Below are 20,720 nucleotides of genomic sequence, written 5' to 3' on the forward strand. Positions count from 1 at the left end.
ATCTACCACTCCAGACCTCCGTTAACATCTTTATAGTCCTCCCTGTTGAGATCTACAGTACATTTCCACTGACATGCTTCTCCTTCTCCTCCTACTCCTCCCTAACTGGTGTTTTTTATTTTAAGGTTCTGTTTCACTTCCATTTCTGTTTTGTCTACCGTCAGGATGTCATCAGGCATTCCTCTGTGTCTGTTGTTTAATTAGTCATATGGAGTTGGTCTCCTCTTTGGGTAATGGAAAAAATGAACTCGCATCTTGTTCCCACTGGGTTCTTATGTGTCTCTCCACCTTCCGACTTGAAAACAAAACATTATCCCCCTTGAGCAGCGTGCTAAAACCACACATCTGTTCTGCACATAAGACATAAACAAAACAAGACCTAATTACCAAAAACCAGCAAGATTAATAAATATGGTGTAAGTCCATGTGAATCCATGTTTTTTTTTTTTGGATTGGGAAATGTTATTAGACCAGATTAAAGTGACTTGGTATTTCATCTACTTCTGCAGTGTTGTAATCCATAGGATCTTTGTGAGTCCTAACCACACCTTGAGTCCTGGTCACAGTGTCACAGCATGTGACCATAAAGGTCTGACTATTCTTATGTTATCAGCAAGGTAGAATTTGAGAAGCTAGTGATGGTCATGCGTCCTGTCATGTGTCCTTGGTGTATAAAGCTCAGGCATAGAGCACCATGACCTGGTTACTGTCTGATTTAAAAAATAAAAATAAAAAAAGAACTAGATTAAGCCTTGGAAAAAGTGATGCGGTGCGAAAAATGTCACGCTGTCCAGTTCCTCATGCTGTGGATCACTATTAAGGAAGTGTTTTTAAGGTTTCTGGGTGAACTTTTCGGCACCACCGCCTCATGACAGAATATAGTCCTACATTTGTCTAATGGCATGCACCTCGTGTTGTTTGCTGATGTTGGTAACAGAACCCATGTTAAGTGAGGCCCTGTATTTCAGCGCATTATTGGCAGCAGCAAACCACCCGTGGAGCTCAGACAAATAAAAATCCCATTTCCTCTCTTTCCATTGGTGGTATTAAGAGCTGCGGATTGTGCTGTAGCCTGAGTGCCAATGAAAAAGCCACTCAGTGTGTGAGCAGTTAAAGCTCTCTCAGCGCAGCGAGGGTGAGGCCTTCCCTCTGTATGCATCACCCTAGCCAGCTTGATCGATTCACTGTTTGCTCTGTCTTGTCTAAGTGCGAGCTCACACTGCCAACTACGCCCACAGAAAATAATTCGGACTTCGACCAGTGCAACCTGCTTCCCAGAGGCTTCCCCAGCACACATGCGCGCGTGCATGCCCACAGATACACAAATGTATACATGTACAGTGAGTCCACACAATCTGTCTTTCAGCCTAAGGGAGTTGGACATTCCAGGCATGGATCCATGAATTCCTCATAACACAATCTGTTGGCTGATCAATAATTCAATTCTATCTGTGAGCAAGCATGTCTCGATCCAATCTCACCTGCACCACCCTCTGCCTTTCCTTAACAAGGTGGGTGTTATGTCCTTGAGCTGGGCTTGGCTTATGTCTGTGTGGTTCTGGGTGTCCTTGTGTGTGCTGATTAGTTTGCTTTAGTTAGTTCTCTGGCAGTGCTTGTTCTAGTCCATCATTGTCCCCTCTGTGCACGTGTGTACATGCATGAGAGCCTTTGGCTGTTGTGGATTACAGAACCTTCATTATTTCAGCTGTTCATCTCTTGTGTCTTTGTATCCACAGCAGTGTGTGGATGTGAATGTGTCCATCTACAGTTGGCAAAGTTGGGGTGTGTGTGTGTGTGTGTGAGAGCTTATGCATGATCTGTCTCTACCTCCAGGCAGCTAGACGAATCAAAGGCATGGATCTCATTAAAAGGTATAGAGCCTGTGGAGAGGTCAGCGGCTAAGTTCTCTGATTAGTGGGCTCCGGCGGGCTGCCTGGGTAGCCGTGTTTGCCTCTCATCCCTCTCCAGCCTGCACCTGGGAGGCAGTGTCTCCAACACTCTTTCTCAGCGCAGCCCCATCTGACAGGGTCAAGGTCAACACACAGGCATGGATTTACCCTCAGTCCCCATCGTCTGGCCCTCTCTATTTCCCTTACTTTCAATCACAGCTTAATGGGCCGCCTACTTCCAGTTCTGTTTTTATCCCGCTTTGAGTGTTTTATCAAAGGCCACATTCAGTTTCCATCCCAGTGACAGCCTTTCTCCCTGCATATCAAGCTGCACCAATAGCCCGACGAGCAGCTTTCTGGGTCGTTAGTAACTCGTTCCAGGGCCCGGACTCCTATCAAAGCCAGCGACCATGAACCAGAGATGACTTTCAGCCAAGGGCAAACTCTGCTTGTGTGTGTGTGTGTGTGTGTGTGTGTGAGAGAGAGAGAGTTAGAGAGAGAGGACACTTCTGAAGGTTTCCTGACTTTGGACAGTTTCTCTCTTTCCTCTGAATGGTCTTTCTCTTTACTCTCACTGTCTCGTCCCCTGTGTGCCTCTCAGTTTAATGCCCTTCTAGATAAAACAACGTCAGTAAACTTCCTCTTTGTTTCTCCCCTTTTCTTGCTGATAACCATGCTATCTAAAAGTAGGCCCTGGCAGCACTCCCTGTCTATTCACCCCTCCACCACCCCCACCTCCCAATCCTCTCTTCTGGTATGTTAAGGTGCATTGTATGTAATCTGTAGGTGGTGGGGAAAGGGTGTCCCCCCCGCTTCCTTTTCTTTTTTGGGCCGCCAGAGAAGGTGGCGGCGGGAGTGATTGTGGGTGGAGAGGACTGGCGCGTATCTGCTGACTGTCACTTCCATTAAGTGGGCTGTCCTCCATCTGCCTCCCCTATATGCTCAGACCAGGCTCTTGGTAAATCATGGCTCCCTTTTATTCAGTGCCCAACCTTTCTTATCTACAAACCCTTCAGTCCACATATATGCTGTGGTAATTACAGGTCACTTTTTTCTGTAGACCTTTCTTACAAGAGGATTTAGATTTTTGTTTGTAATGCAGAGTTTGTCAGGTTTTTTTTTTTGTATCTATCTGTTGGTATAAGGTTTTGGCATCGGTTTCCCCTGAGAGCGCAGAGGAGTGAAATCACAATAGCCCACTGCTTCATAGCTTCCACTCCCATTCCGTTCCAAGTCTCTGTCTCCCTATCAATTAATAAAGCTTGACATTTATTGGAGAAAACAAATAAAATTGCTTGTTTTGGGGATTGTCTCCTATGCAAACCACACTCCGTTTTTTGCGTTTGTTTACATATCCTCGAACATCCTGATCCCTGGACAACATTGCGCTGCCAAAAACATAGGCCTCAAAGGAATTCAGTTTAATGCTGTGCAAGTGCCTTTTCTAAAGGGCAGTGCTGCGCCTCTGGTTGTCAAAGTCTGTTTAGCAGAATAATCAGTGCTTTAATTAACAAAAGTCAGTTCAGAATATCAATTATAGTTTTCCCTTATCCGCAGTCATGTCACACCAAGAAACAATTATGACTGATTGTGAATTTCTATTGTCTCTTGCTGGTGATAATTAGTTACATTTTGCTTATATATCACACTTTTTTATTTTCTATAAATAACTTTCCCTCTTGCCCTCCACTCTCATTTGTGATCTCTTTTTTCTTTTATATATTAATGAGTGGCCTTAAGTTCCTGCGTTCCTTAAATGATGACTTTGCAAATCAGTCGTTGATTGTGTTCTTGTTGAAGAGAGACGGTAGTGTGTTTTCATTCAGAGAGCCTTAGGGGCCTGCTAGCATTTTCTCTGTCTGATCCCAGTCCAGACACGCTCCTCGTTCTGCTATGACAAACATAGAGATGAGCCTTGATGGCACACAATCGCCTATACGCACACATACTTCATTCAGTCACACTTTCATACACATTCACAGTCTAACTCTTTTGCCTGCTTTCTGTTTATCTTTCCCTCATTGTCAAACACCCTCACACACACGCACACACACTCTCGCAACTCTCCCACAAATCTCAGAATACCAGGCTCTAGGGTTCCTCTTTTTCGCTGGCTGAGGTAATGACATGGTTTTGGCCCTCACTGCGGTCGCTGTGAAACAACAGATCTGCTTCACAACCACACCTTTCTGTCTGTTTGTGTGGGGTGATGGAGTGTGTGTTGTCATCTGGAGGTGTGCCACCGGCCCACAGTCACACTGTCATCACCCTTTAGCCTTGCGTAGCAGGCACTGAACAATGTTTTGTTCACCTCATCTCTTTTCTATTTCATCCCTTATTTCTTTCGTGTCTGATTGAAACAGTCCTCTTGTTTTCACTTCTTCCCCATGTTTGGAAATAATTTGTCATGCTTGACTGTCACTGAGACATGACCAGAGTTTGGTTCTCTTCCAGTTTCTGCAGAGTTGTTTGCATTTGCCGGTTGGCCTGTCCAGAGTGGGTAAAGGGTGCAGTGGAGCCAATTATAGAAATGGGTTTTGTGCGCAGTAAGCGTAGCGTGGCGGGTAGTGGGTGTGATGGGTTTTTAATGGGACTGAGACACAGTCACAGATGTAAAGGCTTGTTGTTTTTGGTGATTGCAATGGTCAGTATGTGATAGGTGGGCCAGCAGAGCACAGTCCACTTGATTCTGTGACTGATTGTTAAGATCAAGCACCACTTACAGCCAGATGGTTTCCCACCAGTATTCTAAATCACTTTTTTGTTCCACAGATTTATAATTGAAATGAGAGTCACATTCCTAAGATGTTTTTCTAAAAACCCAAAACACAATAAAAGGCCTGTGCTGTTGTTGTTAAGTGCCTATGCCTTCATCCGTCACATTGCTCACAAGCTTTGTTTGCTAGTGAAATCAAACACAGTGGAAAAAGAGAATTAAATAACCTTAAGTTTTCATTTCCCTCTAATTATTGATGTGCTAGTCGTTGATTGCTGATTCACAGTGAGGGTTAAAAGCTTAGACTCATCCCCTAGAAAGTATTCTTAGGATGTTATCTATTGAGTAATAAAGTGTCCCTTCCTCCCTGTCTATGGAGGCAGTGTGTGTCTGGCTAGGGGTTGTATGGTAAATGATATGGCTAGGGCCATTAGCTAGATCTTTGTCTCTTCAAACTGCTGGCTCTTCCTGATACCTAAGTGTTTTCTGCTTATTAACCATACTGTCATATGGTCTTTTGTGAGGATGCACATTAATCTAAATGCAAGCCAGTACATTAAAATTCTTTACAACAGCTCACATTGAACCGCAAGAGGCTTGATCAGCTAAGAAATGAATGAGAGAATGCCAGTGCACTAGTTTTTGCTTAGTGTAGACTATCGAAGAAGTGATTTGTATTCGTGCTGCCTTGCGGTCCCCTGCTCTGTTCGCAGTAGCCAATCTGGACAAGGAGTTGTTATCAGAGGGCCTGAATGAAACAGCTGCCTAGCACTCTTCAACGCTGTTCAAGTCCTTCTACGCCTTTGAAAATGTCGTGTTCTGCCCGTTGTGTCAGACACACTGCTCGCTAATGGCTCCTGGCTCTGATCCAACCTTATCCCACATTCTGAACCTGGCTTTGGTTGCATCAGGCCCCTCTCACAACTTGGAGACTTACCTGGATCATAGCAGCCAGGAGCCTGCTTCTGCTATGGAAACAGTTTTCCACAGTGGTTGAGGTATTTGGAGGATAAGCCCTACCCCATGGACTGCTCTGAGAGGGGATGGCTAGCAACTGCCTCTGCTAACACGCTAATATTTAGCGACAAGAGGGTTTCAGCAAAGCCCTGTGGGTAAGCCACACCGGATTTTTCACTTCACAAACTATCCTAGTCACATTGAAATGGCTTTTCCTACTGTTTTGGCGCACCCTCTCCCTGCCCTTGACACGGGGAACTGCTATTGAAATCAAGTGCATGTACAGACTTGTCAGCTCCACATAGCAGCTAGCCTAAGCACATCACCCTTATCTGTGATGTCACTTGCTTCCTCCCCTGTCCATGCTTCTCTGTGCCAGGTCATAAGCACCCCTCCCCACCCCACTTGTCTGACTGTAATGCAGCCTAAGCCTTTCGTTGAGAAGGGCATTAGCCTATATTTGTGGGCATGGGCACTTTGTCATCCAGACCTGAGAATGTCTGCTCCAGATGGGTGATTAGTCACTACTGTGTGTATGGGTCTTTGAGAGAGCTGCTGTGTATGTGACCTAAGATAGGTGTGATTACTAGAAGATGAGACCGACAGCCTAAATGAAGATGAAACACAACTGCTTGTTGTTTCATGTCATGCGCTTTGTACGTGTATGTGTGGTTCTGTGTGTTTATCATCTAATAGCCATCAGCCCCCAAACCCCCAAACCCCCAACCCCCTTCCCCACGGTATTCACATCCCCAGCGCAATCTTTTATCTTCTCTAGTTCTGACTCGGCTAGCTGGGCTTCCATCAGCAATTTGGAGTGCAGCTCTCATGCCTGTAGGCTGCTGTAATGATAGCTTTTGCAAAAGAAAACCCAGCTGTTTGCTCACAAAGTATGAGAATGAAAAGTGGAGAGGAGGAGGAGGAGGAGGAAGAAGAGGAGGAGGATGATGAAAGTGTCACCAGCCCTCTATTGTACAGCTGCAGTCGCATACAATTTCACGAAGCAGACCTAACAAAAGCAAGAACACGTGCACCATGAAAGATTAATTGGTTGCTGTTAGCTCTAACTCTCATCATCACCTGCAGCAGAGTAGGTAGGGAATACAGAAAAGAAACGTGTTGCCTGGTGTTGGCGAGGATAATAAGGCACCAGGGGGAAAGGCGTTTTTCTCTTTCTGGCCGCTGGCTGACAAAAAAGTTTCCGAAGTCAAGCACACCAAAGTAAAAAATTTAAACTGAGATGCTGTTGTTTTGTGTTCACCTAGTCTAGCTAGCACAGTGACGGCTCATCAGCTGGCACTGATTGCACTTTGGATATGGTTAACAGGCCATTTAGGGAGGTTGTGGGTGTCTGTGTGTGTGCATGTGTGTAAGCGTGCAAACAAGTGTGTAACATTGTGTGTGTGTGTGTGTGTGTGTGTGTGTGTGCTACACCACTGTCCAGACACATCTGCCTGGCTTTAATTAGTTTTGCCTGGCACAGGGACCCACCAGTCTCTCTGGTGTTTAATAACAGCCTAGACAGTGGGCATTTATCAAGGTCTGAATACAGCTGAAGGATCGTGCATTCATTTGGCCAAAAATCACTTTAAAATTAGATTATGTTATTTTTATTTTCTGAAGCTAGTTGCAAAGAAGAAAAAACACAAACCCTGTCTGTTGCACATATTTTTGCTCCCTTTCAGTCCCCTTCTTTCATTTCTTCCCCCTTTTCCTCTGTTCCCACTGTTATTTTTCATCAGTCATTGTATTAATATGTCATGTGTCTGACCCGAATTTCCAGGCCCTTGAATTCTTCCAGAGCTCTTCCCCTGGCTTGTCACCCCTGCCCTTTTTGATCAGAGCCATCGTAGTGAGAAGGATCCCAGGCAGAGAGATGGAGGCTATTTTTTTGTCCTCGGGAGCAAACAGACCCACTCTAAATGCTTCCTCCTTCAAAGTGTCTACAGTATGTCCTCCCCTCTCCTGACTGTAGCGGTTTGTAATCAGGGCAGGAGATTTTCGCAGATGAACCAATAAGAACTGACAGACACCCTCCCCTCCCTGAACCTATCTTCTCCCTCTTCTTCCCTTCTCCATCCCTTCACATCTGTGAATGTTACCTGATGAGACTCATTTGTCAACCCCTCCCCAACCCTTCTCTGTCTACTTGCCCCAGCCACCTGATCCCTCCCTCCTGTTGTTCCGCCAGTGCCAGAAGAGCTGAAAGATCTGCTCTGTGTGTGTGTGTGTGCTTGAGTGGACGGGAAGTCTGAAGAGACAGAAACTAAACTGAGCAGAGCTGAGGTGCATACAGGTGCAGCTCCTCTTGCTGCCCGAGGGATAGCTGTCAGAGTCTCTTCATTTTGGCCCTCTTCCGTTGTGTCATCCCCACTGTGGCCTTTGTATGTCTCACTCTAGTCTTACTCTGGTCTAGCTAAGTACTCTTTCAGGACAGGGTGGCCCCAAGAGGTTAGTTCCCACAGGGAACATCCCTCCGGCTGTTGCTCCAGCTGTTGCTCTTCATCAGTCTTCTACTTCTGTGCTTTTGTATTGTATGAATATTGTTTTGTTATTATCGCTGACTTACTACAAGGACAATTTCCCCATAAGGAATAATAAAGATTTCTACTACTACAGTGATATATTGCATGCCAGAAGGGCCTAAAAAAGATGGTGAGGAATTCAAAAGCAGAAGGAGCAGCAGCTAACGTTGCCCCCGAGCTCTTCTTGCAAGCTGAGTGAATGCAAATGGACCTTTTTAAAATAAAGCAGAGTTCCCTAGCCGTAATAGTCTGCATGCCTAGTACAATGCTGCATAGCTCCATATCCCCTCATTCGATCCCACAGCAACTTCCTTTTTGGGTGGGACTGGCTGTCTCATTCTACTTCCTCTGTCACCTCACTAGGGGAGATTGCTTTGATTTTTGTGCAGACTTGACCAGATTAAATGGAGTCGGTCCAGGCCACGTGGACGGGTGGCTCCCAGCCATCATCTCATTTGTGTTTCCATTGTCGCTTGCAGCTCCCCTCCATTTTTGTTCTCTCCCCTTCCCTTTGTTTGCCTCACGCTTCTGCTCAGTATCTGGCCAGCGATTGATAAGACCCAATCCCTGACAATGCTTGGCGCGCTGCACAGGATCGGTGGCGATGGTGCTCATGCATTGTGGCGAGTGTCTGTTCAGGCTTTAGGAAGGAGATGGGATGCAGCTCACGTCATTGTTTATCTACCTTTCCATTTCCAGATGGCGCTCAGCAGAAAGAATGTGCTTCTTGAAACGCTCTCTCTCTTTCTCTCCCTCTCTCTTTCCTCACTCCTTCCCTTCCACCACCTCTTTCCTCCATCTCTCCTGTGGCTCACTCGGTGTATGGACCGGCTTTCAGATCCAGAACACGCAGCGTGAGGTGAGGGGGAAGGTGGTGAGTGAGCCAGGAAGGCAGACTGGGACTTGAGAGGGAGCCCTGGAAAGTCAGGTGCTAGTCTCTATGTAGCCGTGTGTGTGTGTGTGACAACATATGTACTAGTGATTGTACCTCTGAGACTGCAGCACTTTTCCATTCCTTCATGAGTATTTGTGAATCTGAAACACATTGCACGAGTGAGCTAGTACAACAGCACATTTGATACACTTGACACATTTCTCATTTTTTTCCGAGGTCATTGAATCATAAAAATCTCGTCTCAGGCAACAATCGAGTCTGCCGGCCCCAGTCCTTTTGGCCGTCTGGATTGATGGACGGTCAATTCCAGCAGCGGGAGATAATCACAGCGTGTCAGCCTCCACCGATCCAAACTCTTATCTGCGTCTAACCACTGCCAGCATGCCACAAATGACCACAGGGACACGCATTTCTCTTTATTGTTCCAAAGCCCCAAGGGTGGGAATGTATTTGTGTGTGCTGAACTTAACTTTTGCAGGCTTGTGTGACTGCATCCTCCGCTGGATGAACACATTCACCTGAAGTGCACCTTCACCACAGGGGTACTTCAACAAAACTCACCTCCCTGTTATGGAAAGTGCATACACTTATGATAAGGCAGGGTTTTTCTGATGTTTTCTTTCCTTTTTGCCTGCTGCCTTTTTAGATGAATTATGCACTGTCTGAAGTGTCTGGCGATAAGCTTTTTCCGTCCGAGTTCTTACTCAAAAATCTTCTACTGTAACATGTCATTGGTATCTGGCTGGACCCTGGCATTGTCCCAAGACACTAAGGTGTTTTTTTAATCTTGTACTTTAAAGTCCTATTGCCTTCACTATCAGGTGGAATCAAAAAAGATGACATCTCCTAAGTGTTAAGTGCAACAATGGACTTGGGTGGAAGTCTTGTTTCTCGCATCCGCTCTGCTGGCTAAAGGTCTTTGAGGGGTTATTTTTCCCAGATTGAGCTGTACTAATTGTGGTTTAATGGCAAGCTGTTACAGCAAAGAGTGGTAAAAAGCAGTCGGTTGGTGAGGCCTGCTGCCTTTCCTGTGCGGGCTGATTACGCTGTCTAGTTAATGCACCCTCCTCAGATACAAATGGAGGGTGGTTATTGCACCAGGAGAGACAGTGAGCCTGTCAAAATCACCCTCTCTAACAGACAAGAGAGGGAGATAAAGAGTGAGGGAGAAAAATATTCTGCAGAGCCAATTTCAGTGAGGGGATAGAAGCATGGTTGTGCAATTATGAAATATAGCTTTCTGTTTCAATAATGACCTTTTCTCCACAGGCTATATATAGGCCAGTGTAAATGATTTAGAGAATGGTCCATAGTGTCATATAGATGATGGCCTATGGATTCCTATGGAGAGCAAAGACAGTTTCCGGTGAAAAATTTAATATCACTGGCACTATCTTGAGGAAGAATGGTGGAAATGACAGGTGGGGACACTGGTGGGGACACTGGAGAAACTAGTGTATGGCACTTCACTACACACTACGCCTTTCCCAAGTTGTTGTCCTTATGTTGCTGTTAGTCACTTCCAGTTCCTAAATTTGATAATTGTGTGTGGGAATGCACACCTATGTGCATCTACTGGAACTCTACAGAAGGAAAAAGGGAGCTCTCATGTGGGATCTTTTTCTTTCATTATAATTAATCACCAGAGGATCACCTGATTGTTTCAGCCCAGGATTCATTTTTATTAAAAAACAAACAAATATCTTCTTCAGTACCACAATTTTTGCTGCAAGTCCTTCATGAAAGCCTAGCGAGACATGGCCTCAGCACTGCTTCCGCTTGTGCCAAACATCCACACTGGCTGCAGCACAGCTTACTAAGCATCTGTCTGGATAGATACTCAGAGGTGGTACAAGCCAGCCACTCTTCTAGTAGCTAAGCCAAAGTTGGGCAGGGGGACTAGGGTCAGGAAGTCCTTTCTGACCTGCTTAATATAAGAAACAGACTGTAGTAGAATGTCGAAGCTGTTCTAAACTGGAAAACATGTTGGACCGAGTTAAAAGCATACACAGGGACGTGAAATATTTATGCTTAACCACTTACCGGCAGCAGTTACACATTCACATATGTATTAGCATGTTTACAACATATAAACACATGTCTACTACTGTCATAGTCATTACCAGCTGGTCATCACATCTTGTGCATATATCCTTTTCTCTGTTGCCTGATGTGTTTTGTCTTTTCAGCATGACTCTGGACTGGACTGTGAGGTTATTGGGTGGGTGAAGTTCTGTCTTGGTGTTCTCAGTTTATTTAGATTGGGTTTAGAGAATTGTTACAAATTGCAAAATGAGTAAATTCGATAAAATCAGTTAATTTTCCAGCTCTTATCACACACACACACACACAAACGCACACCCTCCCCACACACGCATACACTCTTACCACCACATGCAGTAGTTGGTGAGGGGAAGCCCCCCTGTGGTGCCAGTGTTTAGCAATGCCTGACTCTACACTCTTATTATCATGATTACCTGCAAAAGGTGGCAGACCGCTGAGTACATTCACTATGTCAGACGGCTTCATAAAGCGGCTGCCGATGGGTCCCAGTGGGGCCCTCATCAGTGGGTGAGAGCAGTGAGGTGCCTCTGGACTTTGCTCTCTGAAGTGAGAACATTTTGCCTGCCGATAGAGGGGAAAAAAGAGAGCAGAGAGTGTAGAAAAACAAGATGGCCGCTAGGGGTGGGAATCACCAGAGGCCCCACGATTCCTATGTCACGATACGATATTATTGCAATTTATTGTAATATTTGATCTTTTTCCCAACTTCAAATAAAACTTATATACTTCCTCAAACAAAAATTCTTTTTCTAGTGGACTGAAAAAGCAATTTTATTAGTACAATGTACAATTTATATAATAAAAGATCGATACTTGACGTTCGTGTTATCATACGATATTGCCTTAAAAAATATCGCGATACTATGCTGTATTGATTCCACCCCTAATGGCCGCCAAGCAATAGTAATCTGTTGAATGCCTCTGTGAGGGACCAAGCTGTCAGGCATGAGGTGTCAGAAAGTAAGTTTCCAAAAATATATATATATTTTTATTTACAAAGCACACAAAAACTAATTTACAAAACAGAAAATTCTGGGCCCATAAAAGAGGTCAACTAAACAGAACTTAACTCAGGTAACATAAGCTGAACAAAACAGACCTAGACTAACTAAACAGACCTCACAAGACTGAGACATGGGGGAAACTTATATAGTGGCTGATCAGGCAATTCTGACACAAGGGGGGTAGACAAACAAGCCAATGCTACCTAATATGAACTAAAGGTAAATCAATCAAATAATCATAACAACAAAGTATGACTAGCAAAGAAAAGAACACAACTCAAAAATGGAACACTCTGCCATCCCCATGATATGGGAAAACATGGCGCAGTCCAATTATCCATTCCCCTACTTAAACAGCTTAGAGTCAGTTGGAAGTCCTCTTGTCTGTCAGCCAGCCAGAGGCCGCCAGCAGCAACTCCCCAGGAACTGGTAACTTTACTTGTAATGTATTAATTTCACAGAACATAACTTAAAGATAATGAACCTGAAATTAGCTAAATTGACAAAGTTAACTAAATGTGTGCACCCAAATAGAAAACTAAGTCAAATAACTAATAAAACTGTTTTTAAAAATAATGTGTGTCCAGTTATTTATTTTGTATAATATGTAATGTGCTCAAAACAAAAGAGTTACCACCGTGAGTTGTTGTTTCCATGTGTGGCTGCTAGTGCGGCCATCACAGCCTTATAGGGAGGTCATCCAGGAAGTAATGAGGTGAAACACTGCAGAAGAGCAGTAGCTGTCATTCAGTTTGGGCATTGTTGGGTTATAATGAGGGCCTGTTGTGAGAGTGGTAAGCACCTCCATAACTAGGCAGCTCGGCTGAATGTAGACCACCTTTAGCCTCCTCCACTGTCTGCCTCTCTTCCAGTAATCTCCTTCATCCTTCATTCTTTTCCCCTCCTCAATGAGAACTATGCAAGTAATGCTACCCATGGACCATTTCCCAAGCATAATCCAACATCTGTCTTGCACACGTCTCTTGCTTTGGCATTAAAACCTTCACTTTCCCCTCTTCCCTTCTCCACCTCCACTGTCTCTCCATCTTCCAAACCCTCCCTCTGGTAGCCGTCACAGTCGCTGAACGATTTCCTCTCACTGGGAGGCTCCTCCGAGTCACTGTGGCAGTGTCAAACGAGGCTCCTATTTAAGCTCATTAAATGTTTCCAAGAGAATAGGAAATCAATGGTGCATACCGGTGCGCAAGAACTTTTCTCTTAATTTAATTCCCCCCCCCTCCTTATCTGTTTGCACATCTCTCTCTTTCTTTCTTTCCTATCATCCTTGCTTGTTCTTTCCAGCCTGTCGTTCTCCTTTAAGTGGTGGAGGTGTGGTGGTGATGGGTGGGGTGGGGAGTTTGGGGGCCAAAGCCGGTGCCTTCAGAAACCATTTCGGACTTGTATTCGTGACAGGCACCATGGTGGGAGGCTGTCCAGACTTTTCAGTGTTGTTTAGCACTCACCACACGGAGGACAATTGACTTGAAAGTTTTACTCACACTGACCTGAGCCCTGGAGTCTTAGGTTTTGTTTTGGGCCATGCTGTTAAGGGAACAGGTCTAGACTAGAACAGAATTGCAGTGAAAAGGTGGGGGAGTATAGCATGGTGACGTTTTAAATCAAGATGACCCCAGTTTAAAAATACTCCTACTTCATGCTTGCTTCTTTCGCGTTTTGACTTTCACTCATGGTCGTCTCCAATTTTGTCCATCTCTGTCTTGTGCTCTTTTTGTTAGATTAAGGCATGACTGTGTGTGTGTGTTTGTGAGTACATTTCTGGCAAGGCTATGTGCTATGTGAAAATATGCCTGGGGGCTGGGCCCACACCTTCTCTGGAGCTTCTGTAATTGCTCTGTTGGGGCCTTGTCTCTGGCTCTGAGCCTCTCTCCATCACTCTCACTCTGTCTTTCTCCCTCACTCTTTGGCCTCCTCCCTTCTTTTTTTTGCCCTCACTTCGACCCCCCCCCCCCCCCCCCTCTTCTTGCATGGCTCATTAAGGCTGATCCCAACCTGCCCAATCTGGGAATTCTCTTTACACAGACACACACATACGTACAGAGCCACTCAGCAGTTTTCAGAGCTGCCTGTCGCTTGGATAGCTTGTGTGCTATCTGCTGTAAAACAGCTTTGCTAATACTGTTTGGCCGAGAAATGGAAACAATGGTGCTGTCACATTTGTTTCCCTCCAACTGGTGCAAACTGACAGTTTCTCATCTCTGTTCTGAATGTCAGAGCACCATTTTTCATAAAACCCTGGCCCTTCAACCCCAGCTCCTGCCTTTGTATACACTAGCCTCAGTCACAGCCTCCTAACCACAGGCCTGGTCTTTTCCATTTCCATTCTAGCCCTCCCTCCAGCCAGTCACCCAGCTGCCCTACCATGTCTGTTCCCAGGCTGGGGGGCTTACTTTGAAGGATAATGGATGTGGCCAGTTGCAGCTGCTCGGCAGCAGGGCACTATCATAGGAGTTATCTAAGGGCCTGAGTGGCCTGTGATGAATGGCTGGGAGCTGTATGTCTCCACCGATCAATAAGCCACTAGCACCCAGATGAGCTAGATGCCCCCTCGCTCTCCGCTCCCCCCTATCCACACATAGATCTCCCTCTCATAATCTCCCACTATGTTTGTGAACTTTTCCCTCCAATTCATGGCCTGAATTGGGCCATTGATCTTTTATCCTTGGCTTGTTTTAAATAAATGGCCAGGATCTCCTCTCCACCCAAGCATGTAAGGTTTCTGACAGCAGCTATTGCTACACTGGCGGCAAAGCGCAAAAGCGTTTCTGTAGCCTGATCGAAGGCCTGTAATCGGAGAGGGAGAGCAGAGAAAATGAGGCAGAGTATGAAGCTGCTGCCCCCACCCTGGAGCACCGCTGAGGTTTCCATCACAAGGCTGATGCAAGCAGAGGTCCCATGTGGATATACACACTTGTAATGCAAACAAACACACATGCATGCACCAAACAGTCTTGCTGTCAGGGCTCATTGAGTGCAACCTGTCCCAAAGCACTACAAACAGCCCCACCCAATCTGAATTGAGTCTTCTTTGTCTCATTGCTGTGCACACATGAATGTGAGGTCTCTCCAGACCACCAAAGTGTGTAAATGTGTATTTCCAATGCAGAACAACAGGTGTGTCATAGCTACTGTATGTGTTGGTTTTTGAACTGTTTTTTTCGCTCTGCTGGCGAGGGATTTACGATGAAAAGAGCATACAGGAAATCTCTCTCCCTCTCTCTCTTTCTCCCCTCCAGGGACTTTCAGTAGTCTGTATCTTCCTCTTTCCTCCCCGTCTCTCACCTCTCCTCCCACATCGCTCCTCTTCTCTCCCCCTCTAGCTCTGATCTTCCCTCTGATCTGCTGTTGTCTCTGTCACAAAGAGCAGATTCTCAGCCTGGTAATTGCATGTCTACTGGCCACCACACCTGTTGCTGTCAGTGCAGTGGTGTGGAGACGGGGGGGGAGTTGCTCTCTGGCCTCTATGGCTCTAACCCCCTCACCACCACCTTTGCTGCGGGTGTAAACCAAGAGGGAGCTGGGAGTGTGATACGGCAAGTGTGTACATGTGTGGTACAGGGTGCGCTCACAGTTGATTGTGTTTATCTGTAACCTTGAGCTTCATCCCTGTGTTCGTGCAAATGCATGTGGGTGTCTTCTCAAACCTGGCCAGCTGATGGTTTACTCTCTCATTCTGTCTCTCTCTCCCTCCCTAATCCTCTCCTCCGTGCACTCCCTTTCCCCTCTTATCCAGAGCCCAGGCCCTTAATGAAGCTGGGGGTCAGCGGCAGTGTGTGGCTAATTGGCCAAGTTTGCCTGGGGCTCCGGCTGCCTGTGATTGAAGTGTCCAGTGAGGGCCAACTGTGCAGCCGCCGCTGCACCCTGTTCTGTTCCACTCCAGCAGCCAAGACGCTCATTGCACCCCTGTCTGCCTCTCCCTAGTGAGTACCACCTCGAGGTCATTTTATTTTCACTTATACTCCCAATACTTTGTCCAGTTTTCTTTTTTTCTTGTGCTGTTTTCATGGAACAGAGTCCTCAGCCTGTTGACTTTTTTATGCATCACTTGTCCTACATGTCATTCCATGTTTCGTCTTCTAAACATTTATCTTTTGTGCCTCATTTTTCTAAGCTTCTATCTGTCTGCTCTTTCTCTGTATTTTTGTATTGCTCGACTTTTATTACCACACTTGTTCCCAGCATTTTCTCACTTTTCTTGGCTTGTGCCACCCTCACACTCTTTCTCCTCTCTTGCCACAGTGGGATTCAGGCAATTACTACGGTCCCCCATTGGCTAGCAGCCAGAAAAAAAAACAACTTCCAACCCTATTTGTCTCACGATGGGCCCAACAGTCCCAGCCCTCACCAAGCTGCATCACACTGTTCTGAGTTAACAGGATGGGTTGGAGGCGATGGGTTGGGGGGTGCCTCTAATTAGTCAAGCCTCCACTTTCCACTTGTTAAGACAGTCCTGGCTCCCATTGTTTGCCTGCCAGTACGAGAGTAGAAGTAACATGGCGATAGTGAGCTCTAGGGAAGGGACTGAGCAGATAAAGGGTATGGTGCAGAGGGAAGGGAGTGATGCAGTAACTTTGCTACCCAGCAGATAGTTGACCATCTCACTTGGCAGACAGACAGGCTAGGGTCATCACCCAAGTACCACACTACACCAATACATTTTTTTGTTGTGCTCATACAAGGGGAACATTGCTGGCTAGTAAATGATCCATGCTGTGCGTTTGTATGTCAGGAAACAATGGTCCAATTATAAGTCAAGTCTTGGCCTACAAGTTAGGATAAGTTGTGTTCTTTCAAAACTTTATTCGCACAACAGTAGGTTTCTACATGCTAATCAAATGAAGGTCCCCGGCAATTAACTACTGGAATAATAGGTTTATATCGACAGCTGTAAAAGCTTCTTCTGTTCAAATGAATGATAGGGTGAGGAATATTAACATCTAATTGCATGTGATATACTGCAGTTGGGTTTACCCACTGTTCATCACTTCCTCCTAACTGTTTCTGTGGTGTACTTTAAACCCCAAAGCTGCCACAAAGCCTCAGGACTTGCTGGTTTCTTAGTGTGCTACACTCGTCCATCTGTGGAGGGCTTAGCTTGACAGACAACTCCTTTTCTCACTCATCTTCTCCATAATCGACTGTTTGCTGAGGTCATAATTGTTGTAGCTCACATTACCTCCAGTACTGCATGCCTGCCAGCCTACGCGCTGGTGTTAAAGATAAACAAAATATGGCACATTTGAAATGTAGGCTATCCCAGGTGGTTATTCTGGCTGTGCTGAATTATTAGAACTTCGGTGGAGAGATGCTTTTCCTCAAAGTACTTAAGCCACACTTGTGACCCAAAACACAGCACAAAAAACTCACACTTCTTATCTTTGGAGTTTTGTTCACTGTTTTATTCCTTTGTTGTTCCCACACTTCATCTCACATCCCAGAAGATGGTGTAAATGTCATGGTAATTACATGCATTTTGGTATCCATGAGCATTAGTAGGTGTCAATCATTTCTCCCATGAGATTTTGCCTTGGCACAACCCTGGAGCCAAGAGGTACTTTGGGATGAATGAATTAGGATGCACAAGAGCAAACAAATCTCTTGTTTTTTTGTGTGCAGTGGTGAGAGTGGGTCCTATAGTTTTCTCTTCTCTTGCGCGACACTGACCTTTTTATCTGCTGTTGCTTGCAGATACTTCAATGCCGTCAACTACACAGCTTCAGACTCTTATTGTGTGAGAAACTCATTTAGTTTACCTTTTTAACTGTGTTTCTTTGAAGGATATAGAAAACTATGTAAACAGGACAATTTAATGGACAGTAATGGCGTCTGACACACAATATTTCAAAGATGAAGCCCATACAAAATATTGTTTTGGAAAAAAGGCTCCTCATTTGTTTAGAATATTGCTGATGGCGATACCCTGTGGCACTTCTGAAGTTTGTTCAGGTTAATCAAGTGAGGAGAATGCTGTCCCACATCAAAAGACTGCTATGATATTGAAAATTAGTCAGATTTTAACTATGTATCCCCAGAGATGAGAGTGAATAATTCATTTGCCACACTAAATCAAACTGATGATCATAACTTTAACTGCTCTGATCTATGGAACCTCTGAAATTGTCACAATGATTTGTCAAATGACAATGTGTCATGTAATCTAAATCATAGTGGAGAGAATGCACATGTTAAAAAAACCTCATGGTCCTTCTATGTTTTTTTTAATGAACCATTGAGTCATTTCTGTTTAGATTTCTCAGTGGTGATAAATGTATAATTGAATTCCAGACTACATCAAAAAGCAAAGGCATCACCAAGGCAAGGTATTGTAGTGCTGGCATAAACTAACACCTTCAGAATGTATTAAAGTGGTTAAAATTGCTGTTAGCCCCTCCAGACACACCTGCCAGATGATAGTTAATCACTGCAGGCCAACACAGACATGAGGCCCTCATCACCAGCCTACGTTTGGTTTTGCTCATTGAACATGGCAAATGCCATGTCCTTGTGGTACCACAATAATATAAAACACCTTGTTCCTGACTCATAACACCTTCACTTCCTCCTCCAAGCTCCCCAAACTCCATCATTGTACTGCAACCCTCCAGTTTTCCATTGCCCCCTGTGAATATCCAAGCTGTCGAGGCTGACTGGGCTGAGCGTTTTCTTGCCAGGGCACAGTTGGAACAGATCCGGCCTCCGGGCCACATATACTGCTCCACTCCAGCCCCTGCAAACAAGGCCTGCCCTGCACAACTGTCATCTAAATGCTAAGCACTTTGGATCGTGATGGTAGATTCCTTTTGTACATATTTAATCGTTTTTTTGAGACTGCTTGTCCATTTGGAACATGACAGCTTTACATGCTTTATAGCTTGCTGAGCATGAGCTGCTGTTTGAGCAGGTTTGTGATTCATTGAATCACCAATAGAGAGAGTCTTTTTTAATCAACAAGGTGTACAATTGCAGAAATCTGTATAGATGATGCGGATGCTTTTTGATTGTCTCCCCTATTTGAGGATTATGGGCTTTTCTTTACGCAGGCATGCTTTTTTGAAGCAACAAAGTGTTGTAATGGTTATCTTTCAGATGATGGTATAAGACCTGTCTGCCGAGTTAATCGGCCATCTGCACCCTTGAGGGCTGAGAAATGTGGCCGTCAGGCTTTATGGGAACATAAGCTAAACAGCCAGGCCCACTTTAAGGGGAGGCATGTTGAGAGACAAATTCCAGACAAGCCTCTCAAACAGTTTCATATCAAATCCACAGACATACAAATCTCCACAATGATCTGCCAAGTTTCAGCAGAATTCACTGGAGCAGGAATAGCAGAATTTCACACCCCCGCCCCGAGCCCCCACTCGCCTCCTCTCAGCCATCACTGGACGACGCTTGGCAGCAGAGGGTGATGGGAAACATCTGCGAAAGTCTGTGTGTGTGCGCGGATGGTTGAATACGCTCAACAGATAAAGAATTGTGTTTTTATGTTTTTTAATTATTTTCAGAGGCATCTCTTACATGGCACCAGACAAGTCAATTATTCTAACATAGATCTCACAGTGAAATTAATGAAATATGAATCTAGATACAACATGCAAACTGTTTTAGTAGTTAAAAGCTCCAGGGCTGATGTTTTAGAATTGACTCTGCAGCCCTGTTGGCAGATAAACGAGCAGGAGCAAGTGGGAATAGAAGAGATGATAATGCACTTCCTTTGCAGCTAAATTACTTCCTGTGGCTGGCAAAGCGGAAGTAAAGGCAGCCCCCTCTTGGCTTCATTTTGCTATTTTTACTCACTTTTCCTTGCACTAACAATGTTTGCTTGCTGACTAGCATATTGTCAGAAAAAAACTATGAGACAATGATTCAGCAGGTCTTCTGGATGCTCCTCTGCAGCTGCTAGAGATTTGACTGCTCAGAGTCACTGAAGTCTCTTTCATTTGGGTGTGCTGAGCAATATAAATAATGAAATGGAGCCAGTAATTGGTGGTTCTTGGTAATTAGGACCAAGCTGTCAGCTAGCGAAGTTGCAGTCTGATGGCGCTGCAACAAGGGCAGTAATTACTATTATCTATGGGGGTTGTTGACACAACAATAATCCCATTCTTAACCAGGATAGCAGGGCTTATGTTTACTGTCCCTATTTTTAAGAGGTTCAGCCATAATATTGCCACAGACATCAATCTTTAAGTATTTGTGTTAATATCCGTCAAGTAGCCAACGCCAAGCATTACTGTAAACAGAGAGAGAGACCCATGGCCTTGAATTTCCTGCTTGGTGAAGAGCTTGTCCATATTTTCAGTAGTCAAACAGTTTGACTCTTTCCCTACAAGCGGTGTGACGCCCAACCATAAACAGCATTATCAACCATCTCAGCAGGTTTTCTAATATCCCTTTAATCCTGTCATTTCATTCATGGATACCGCCGAGGTTATTCTGGGCCTGGAGCCTATCTGCCCGCCTGTCTCTGCTCCTCTGTGTGAGAGATTGGATTTCCCAACCAACTCCCCTTCTGCTCCGTCTTGCCCCCCCCCCCCCCCGTTTTTGCTCATCTCTTGTCAGGTCCTCATAGTGTAAATGGGCTGGTCAGACCTAATGATATATAGGGTAGAGGACAATGCCATATACCCTGTGTTTAGGGGAGGATTCCTAGTT

At 45.1% G+C, this 20,720-nt stretch overlaps 1 protein-coding gene across 3 annotated transcripts in view; it reads left to right on the forward strand.

The window, feature by feature from the left end:
• plxnb2b (plexin b2b) overlaps positions 1–20,720 on the forward strand; it is a 123,540-nt gene that overhangs the window by 8,120 nt on the left and 94,700 nt on the right. Inside the window, exon 2 of one of the 3 annotated variants that reach the window (XM_038705378.1) lies at positions 15,802–16,005. The exons of 1 other annotated variant lie outside the window; for it this stretch is intronic. The gene's annotated coding sequence lies outside the window, so the exon portion shown is untranslated. The remainder of the gene's footprint in view (positions 1–15,801; positions 16,006–20,720) is intronic. One more of the 3 variants, XM_038705377.1, reaches the window with a different exon arrangement.

The sequence above is a fragment of the Micropterus salmoides genome, unplaced genomic scaffold (genome assembly GCF_014851395.1).
Source record: "Micropterus salmoides isolate LMB-PRFRI ecotype aquatic unplaced genomic scaffold, ASM1485139v1 Ms_hic_scaffold_8, whole genome shotgun sequence".
Lineage (NCBI taxonomy): Eukaryota > Metazoa > Chordata > Actinopteri > Centrarchiformes > Centrarchidae > Micropterus > Micropterus salmoides.